Genomic DNA, 8,675 nt, shown 5'->3' with positions numbered 1-8,675 from the left:
AAGAAAGAAAGAAAGAAAGAAAAAGTTAAATAATAATCATTAATTAATTGATTTGGAAAAATTAGAGATATAAAGAAATTTGCTTGTGTAAAAAAGACACATAATAAAGAAATAAAGTAAATGAATGAACACATAAATAAATAAACAAACGATGAGACAATAAATACAAAAACAAATAAAAGAAGTAAAGAATAATAATTAATTAATTATTTAGCAAACATTAGGGGTAAAATTATTAAATAAACAAATTGGTTGTGTAAAAAAACACATAAATTAATGAATTACAGTAAATAAACAAATGAATAAATGAGTAAATAAATAAATAAATAAATAAATAAATAAATAAAAGAAAGAAAAACAACAATAATTAATCAATCTAGAAAAATTAAGGGGAAAGGATTAAATAAACAGTGCTTGTGTAAAAATGACACATATAAATAAATAAATAAATAAATAAAGAGTGAAATTAAGCAAATGAATAAATAAATATATAAATAAATAAAGAGTGAAATTAAGCAAATGAATAAATAAATATATAAATAAATAAAGAGTGAAATTAAGCCAATAACTAAATAAATAAATAAATAAAGAATGAAATTAAGCAAAAAATAATAATAAATAAATAAATAAACAAATAAATAAATAAAGAGTAAACTCTAAGCAAAATAATAAATAAATGCATAAATGAATAAAGTAAAAGTAAATTAATGAATGAATAAATAAAAAATAATAAAAATAGATAGGGAAAAAATAATACATCAATTTAGAAAGATTAAGGGGAAAAGATTAAATAAGCAACTTGCTTGTGTAAAAAAAGAACACATAAATAAAGTAAATAAATAAAAAAGTAAATGAGTAAAAGAATAAACAAACAAACAAACAAATAAAAAAAGACAAGAATAATATTACATTTATTTAATTTAGAAAAACAAGGCAAAATAGGTTGAACAACTGTGTAATAAAGTACACATAAATAAGTAAATTGAAATTTTCAAGTAAATGAAAGTAAATAAATAAATAAATAAGGAGAAAATAAACAAATAAATAAAAAATAAAAAATATAAGAAAAATTCTTTATGTAGTATAAATGAAATAAAGAAAATGCACGAATAAATAGTCTTAAATAAATAAACGAGGAGAAAATAAAGAAAGAAACTAATAAATGAATAAATAAATAGCAGAAAATATGTGTTAGAAAAAGAGTTATAATAAAACTTCCTTGAGTACCGTTAAGACAATGTATACATCATAGTGAGGAACAACAGTTGAAGATAAATAAATAGAAAACATGACAGTTGAATATTTCAGAATAGATCATTGGAACGTTCTAGAATAGAACAGAACTTCTAGAGTATATTTTAAAACGGTTCATAAGCACGTTCTACTCCTCATAACATAGTATAAACACGTAATTTATTACAGAAAGACCGCCTGCGTATTGAGCATAATCTATGATATACTATGTTATCATATTTGCAAAAACAATTAAACAGAACCATAAAAAACTTGGTTAGAGATGCCACGAAGTAGGTGGCAATGCCTTAACCATATGTGTGTTGAAGGCCACTAGGACCTCTTCCATCCTTGTCAAGGGGAGTGCTAACCTTCTCTCCTTTCATACAACACGTGGGAAAGAGCGGCTACTCTCCTTATTTAAAGGTCGGGTTCTGCTTGTGCTTATGAACGACGGTGAGTAGCTCATAACGATAAAATGTCTTAGTTCTCATCTTAAGTATTATATATAGTCGTATAAACATGTATACATACACAATATTGGCGTATTTTGTGGATTTAAGCTTAATTCGTGTCATAAAAAATATATTTTTGCGACCCAAAAGCGCAATGCATTGTTGTCTCGTTTACATCATGCGTATATCGACCAATCACAAGACACTACGTCACAAACTCTTAGCCAGGAAGTAAACACGAGCCCATAGATATATCATATATGTATCTATGCATGCAGTCTAGATGGGATACAGCTGCGGATACTCAAGTAAATAAAGCATATTTGTGACACTGTACAACATTTCACATTTTTACAAAACTGTGAGTTTGGTTTAAAATACAATTTAATAACTAATATGAGTAATACACTGTATAAATACCTTTTTTACATTGCCGTGAGGGTTGGGGTACATGTTAAATAAATCCAATTATTGGGTCATTTAAAAAATATAATAAATAATTCTCGTTAACTTACGGCTGCAGCTGTATCCCTTCTTGGAAATTCCTGCAAAGACCGACTGAAATCCGGTTAAAATCACGCGGTGGCGTGGTGGGTTCGAGCCTCGGCTGGGTCAGTTGGCATTTCTGTGTAGAGTTTGTATGTTCTCCTCGTGTTCGCGTGGATTTCCTCCGGGTGCTCGTTTCCCCCTCAAGTCCAAAGACCTATGCCATAGGTGAATTGAATAAGCTAAATTGGCCATAGTGTATGTGTGTGAATGAGCGTGTATGGGTGTTTCCCAATGATGGGGTGATGTCATAATAACCACATTTTTTGATGTACTAATAATATTTCCTAAAGGTTTAGAATTGAAAAAAAGACTTATTTTTAAAATACAAATTTATTACACAATTTATCACTGCAATTTTTTAAAACCTGCTAAAATCTGTGGCTTATTGTCATTTATATGCAAATATCAAACACAGCACATTCATCTTTCCTTGCCATTTAAATGACAAAACTTCAAACATAATAACAATAATAATGTAGAACTTCACAACTTGTCTAGCGTCTTGTAAAAAAAGTGCATTTGAAAATTAATGTATAACAACAGTAGCCAATTTATTTTTCAAATTAACTTTAATATGCGCGTTTGCTGCTTAAAGGTGCAGTTGATGATTGTCTTTAGAAATATTTGTTGTTGTGCTGATTGAAAGTCTTTTTACAGTCTAGGGTATATGCAGAGCTAGTGTTTTTCCAGCCTGATCTCACGAGAAAACGTAAGTATTTTACGTTTTGCCAGTTTAGTGGCTAATTCGTACGAATTCGTACGAGTTCAGTCGTACGAAATAGTACGATTTTTAAAAGGAGGCGTGGCACCTGACCCCACCCCTAACCCCAACCGTCATTGGGGGATAAGCAAATCGTACTAAATTGTACGAATTAGATCGTACGAATTCATACGAATTAGCCACTAAATGAAAAAGTTACGAATTGCCGTGAGATTGTGTTGCGTTTTTCCCATACTGATAAACTTCCGGTGACCTGTTAATGTGAGTTTTTTCTCCATTTATTACAGTTCCTTTTACAGCATCGATGTTGTAATGTAATTCAAATACATTCAGTTAAATAGACTTTGGCATTCATTTAGTTGCTTAAGCGTAAAACGAGACAAAAAACTGTTTACTCGCACGCGCTCAACAGAATCGGCAGGCTAATGCAGAAGCTCCATTGAATACACTGAGGTAAAATAAATGCTCATATTATAATGACATGGCGGGGGAAAATGTAATTTAGTGCTTCTTGTACAATCTGAGACCCACTTTATATCAGATATCACTCAGCCAGTGGAGATCGCTGATTTTTAAATAAAACACACCTTAAATGCACAGATTTTGCAATGGCATTTAGTTCACTAGAAACAATTAACCCTGGTTACTGGCAAATTGAAAGTCCTATTAGCATGCTTCAGCATATACCCTATAGAAATGATTAAAGTAAATGATCTAAATGCGTTTATATGTATTTTTATATTCTGGGTAAGGCATAAAACTAAAAAATGTGTATCCAATTAAATATTGTTGGGCCGATATCTCCCATAATTCTGATAAGTAGCCCAAACTGTCTGTCAGCACATGTAGATTTGAACAAAGGGCATGTACAACATGTAAATAATATCATTATATACAATATAATGTATTTGCAACAGATAAAATAACTATTTATGTGTAACAATGTGAGTTTATGTCGGCGGATTTCAGATTTTATGCATGATACACTCAAAATAATACACTCAGACAACAACTCTTTTTTTACCCTCTATCTTTAATTGGCACAGTTAACACATACAAAGTATTCAGTGCTGCAAGCGTAACCAATTGAACAAACAACAAAAAAGAAGTGCAAAAACATTTGGCAGAGCCCAGCAAAGGAGACCCCTCAAACAAACAACAACAACAAAAAATCATTTAGCAAAGCAAAAAACAAAAACTAGGACATTTTATTAATCAAAATTTAAAAATAGACTCTTACCTTAGACTTGTCCACATATATATATTCATATTTATAATTTTCAGATTTGGGTGTTTTTGAAGCCCCAAATAGAGCAAGTATAGGGTCACTGATGGGCCAAATAAGACAGCTGTGTGTGTTTATGTTATATGGAGATCGCCAGCAGAGCTGATTAATGCAGAAATATTAAAGATGTTTTGCTTTGGAGACAGAGTGTTGGGAAGACGGACGTAACAATGTTTTCCTCTTTAAAACGGTGAGATGTTTCAAGCCTTCTCTCATTTATAACACTTTCATATTTACACGCTCAGCAATAACACATCGGTCAGTTATCAGGAGAGGCTGCTCCATTTAAACAACATACAATATCACAATCCGTTGATAAGCGCTGCATTAAACCAAAGCATTCGGCAGATGTACGCAGATTTCCATGATGTTTTGAATTTGCTCAAGTAATGATAAAAATAAAAACAATTAAATATCTAAGACCTGTCCTGCACAATATCTTTTAAAAAAAACATAATAATAATAAAAAGTGAAACTTATGTGCCTCAGGGATGGTGAGTAGTCAGTGGAAGAAGATAAAATGTAAAATATATAATCTCTTCACGACAGACGTTGCATAACAAATAAAATAAATTGAAAACAACCCTGCAGTGATCACATCAGCCTCCATTCTTTAGGTTATAAGAGCCAAACCCCAAACACAGCTCACATGATGCATGTTAAATGTCTGGTTATCCTGTACATTTGGCTCAGAGTACATTTAAACCATTGTATACTGTATATGTATATATATATATATATATATATATATATATGTATATATATATATACATACATATATATATATATGTATATATATATGCATACATATATATATATATACATACATACATACATACATACATACATACATATATATATATATATATATATATATATATATATATATATATATATATATATATATATATATATATATACATACATACATACATACATATATATATATATATATATATATATATATATATATATATATATATATATATAGGCCTCTTTGCTATGGTAATCACAACGATGAGGTTGCAGGGTAGTTTTTCTCCACAGGGTAAAAACCATGAAGACATAAACAAAACAGCTGTCACAATAAATACATACCCATATCAACAGGACGTTAGCATATTCATGTATGTAAATACAGCCCCTCCCCTGCCAGACAACAAACAAACAAATGTAAAATAAAACAGCGCACAAGCATGACGATTGGACGGTTAAGGTGAAGCGTAAAATGAATGAAAAGGTGAAGGGATTGATTTAGTACAAAAAAGAGAGATGTTAAACAGACGTGATTAGTAATTGCACTGGAAGGGCGGAGACAGAGGAGGTGCCAGGGCAAGCTGACATGCTATTGGTCAGTGAAGCCTCCCCGTATGCCATGAGGACGCAACCAATGGCCAGCAGCTGATATATTTGGGAGGCGGAGGGTATTTAAGGGGCGTGGTCTGATAAAGGAGTGACATCATGAGGGATTTTGAAGCTGTTTGTCTCAAAAAAAAAAAATTATTAGTTGCACCTTGGAAAAGTGCAACTGAAGGGCACTTGAAGACACACAAACAGCGTAAATCTGATTTTTAGTTTGAAAAAAAATAAGCATGACGACCAAAAGTTTGTTTTTAAAGGTGCAGTATGTAAGTTTGACACCCAGTGGTTGAACTAAGTATTGCATTCCTGGATCAAAACACATGCAAGCACAGGTTGCCAGATTGATGACACCAACAGGAGTGTGCATGACTATCGAGCCTAAAGGCTGATTTAGGTTGTGTAATAAAAGCAACGGCACACGATAGAAGGAGCATTTGCCATGTTAAATTAAGCTTCTGTCCTAACCAACAGATGAAATTTAGATTTTAGAAAAGGCTTCTATTTCTCACAGATGAACAACAGGATAAAATGACAATGATCACCTCAGGTTCACCACATGTGCTTTATTCAGTGTTAAATGCTAATAATGTGAGTGTGAACGCCATTTTACATGACATTTATTGCCATACTACTGAAAGCAGCAGCAGATCTTCAAAACAAAATAAACCGTTTGAAATTGAACTTTAGAACTCAAAACCAACTCGTGTTTCAGCATCTACATTTAATAATGTTAAAGAGGTTTAATATATATTAATTAGATTATAAACCATACCATTTCATTGGAGTGCAGCGAGTGCACTATTCTGTGCTTCTGAATGGCTGTATTTAAATTTCTGACGTGTTGCATTTGGTGCAGACAGCCAAATTGCTTATCACTGCAAATCTCGTCATGTAGCGTGTTGCTAGGACACAGGGTTACAATGTAACCTGCTCACCTAATGTTAATGTCCATAATATTTATATTATTTGCACTTTAATAACCACCTCAATTGGAACTCTGAATCGGAGTCTCATTTTGGAGTCTGCTACTGTGCACCAGAGGTCGCATTTTGGTCACAGAAGCATGTTTGAGAGCCTTCCTGACTGGATGAATGAATGAAATACGCAGTTTTCCACCAAGGCAACCCGGGCTGCTGAAATATAATTGGCTAAACTGGCATTGGGCGGGTTAAAATAACCAAAACAAAGACAGACATTACGGCACGTAACGCACATTTTCCAAGCAGAATATCTGACTTCAGCATTGTTTTTCAGATAAAAAAAGAATGTTCACTTAAGCATGTTTCTTAAATATCTGCAAACATATTATGGTATTTTTATGCTTTAGAAGAGTCAAAAGCGTACATACAGCACCTTTAATGTATTCCGAACAATTATGCTCACCAAGGCTGCATTTATTTAATGAAGAACAGCAAAATCAGTCATATTCTGAAATGTTATTACAAATTTAAGCTTGTTTCATATTATTAAAAATTAATATTATTGATATTGTGAGGTTTTTGTGGCTTCAAGCGCTTTATAATCCTTGCTACACTACCATAATTAATAATCAAAAGCTTTATTGATAAATAAAATAATAAATCAGCACAACATCATAACATTAAAATGATTTCTGAAGGTGAGACTAAAGAGTATCGATGCTCAAAATTCAGCATTTCAACACAGGATTCAATTCCATCTTAAAAATACGTCAAAATATAAAGCAGTTCTGTTGAATTGTGATAACATTAAAGAATTTTGCTGCTTTTCCTGTATTTTTCAGTCGAATAAACACAGCCTTAATTAGCATTTTCATCTTCACCGGTGTGATTCTGGATGAAATGCAGCACTTACAGTTGAAGTCTGAATTATTAGCCCCGCTGTATAATTTTCTCCCAATTTCTGTTTAATGAAGACAAGATTTTTTTCAACACATTTCTAAACAGAATAGATTTAATAACTCATTTCTAATAACTGATTTATTTTATCTTTGCCATGATGACAGTAAATAATATTTGACTAGATACTTTTCAGGATACAAGTATTTAGCTTAAAATGACATTTAAAGACTTAATTATTAGGTTAATTAGGCAAGTTATTGTATAACTTGGGCAAGTTATTGGTGGTCCTCCACCACCAGGCCACAAACCAATTGGTAATCAATTATCAATTGGTAATCAAAAATCAGTTGTTTCTGTTTTATTTATTATCTGAGTCTGAAGGATCTTTTAATTTGAATAATCTTTTATTTTGAAAAATGACCATATACTCTCGCTTACATCTCGGCCACTTGAGCGCCCAAATTAAACCCTCAAGCAGCAAAATGAGTATGAAACAGAAGTCTTTGGAAAGTTTCTTTGCGTAGGGGAAAAAGCCCAGTGAAAGTTCTGTGAACTGCCAAGGAATAGATCCGCAACCCATTTGTCAACAAATAGGGTAAATCCATCATGTCTGTGCAAGAAGATCAAATGCTGGAGATCTCAAATGACCGCGGCCTTATAGGGGCTGTTCGCATATCACGTCTTTTCTAAAGTTAACGCAAGTTCATTTTTTGCAATGAAGGTGTGCAGCTTGCGCGTGCAAGAGACGTGTCATGCTAGCGCCTTCCAGATGCACCCAGTTGAATGAATGCCTCAAGGAGTGCACCGATAGTTACTCGATAATAACAGACCATTCAGCTTGTATTAAATATACATATTTCGGTAGACTAATGATCTGCAGTGGCCTTGTAATTTTCTCCATAAATAAAACTTGTATCTGAGTGACAGCTTGTCATCCTCTGAGAAAACAGTCAATGGTTCGCGGTAAAATTGTAAAGTGTTGACCAGTTTGCGGTGATAAAAATGTTGAGGACCACTGCTGTAGTTAATTGAAAAAGGGGGCTAATAATATTGAAAACTGCTTTTATAAAAATTAAAAACTGCTTTTATTATAGCCGAAATAAAACAAATAAGAATTTCTCCAGAAGAAAAAATATTATAGGAAATACTGTAAAAAAATTCCTTGCTCTGTTGAACATCATTTGGGAAATCAATATATATATATATATATATATATATATATATATATATATATATATATATATATATAT

General features: G+C 32.0%; 1 non-coding gene across 1 annotated transcript; it reads right to left on the bottom strand.

Moving 5' to 3' along the window:
* Positions 1-1,498: 1,498 nt before the first annotated feature.
* On the bottom strand, positions 1,499-1,626 carry LOC137488893 (U6atac minor spliceosomal RNA). The gene has a single exon (XR_011008154.1). It is a non-coding gene; the product is annotated as a U6atac minor spliceosomal RNA (small nuclear RNA).
* Between the last annotated feature and the right edge of the window lie 7,049 nt (positions 1,627-8,675).

The sequence above is a fragment of the Danio rerio genome, chromosome 21 (genome assembly GCF_049306965.1).
Source record: "Danio rerio strain Tuebingen ecotype United States chromosome 21, GRCz12tu, whole genome shotgun sequence".
Taxonomy (NCBI): Eukaryota; Metazoa; Chordata; class Actinopteri; order Cypriniformes; family Danionidae; genus Danio; species Danio rerio.
This window is presented reverse-complemented; position numbering and strand designations above follow the sequence as displayed.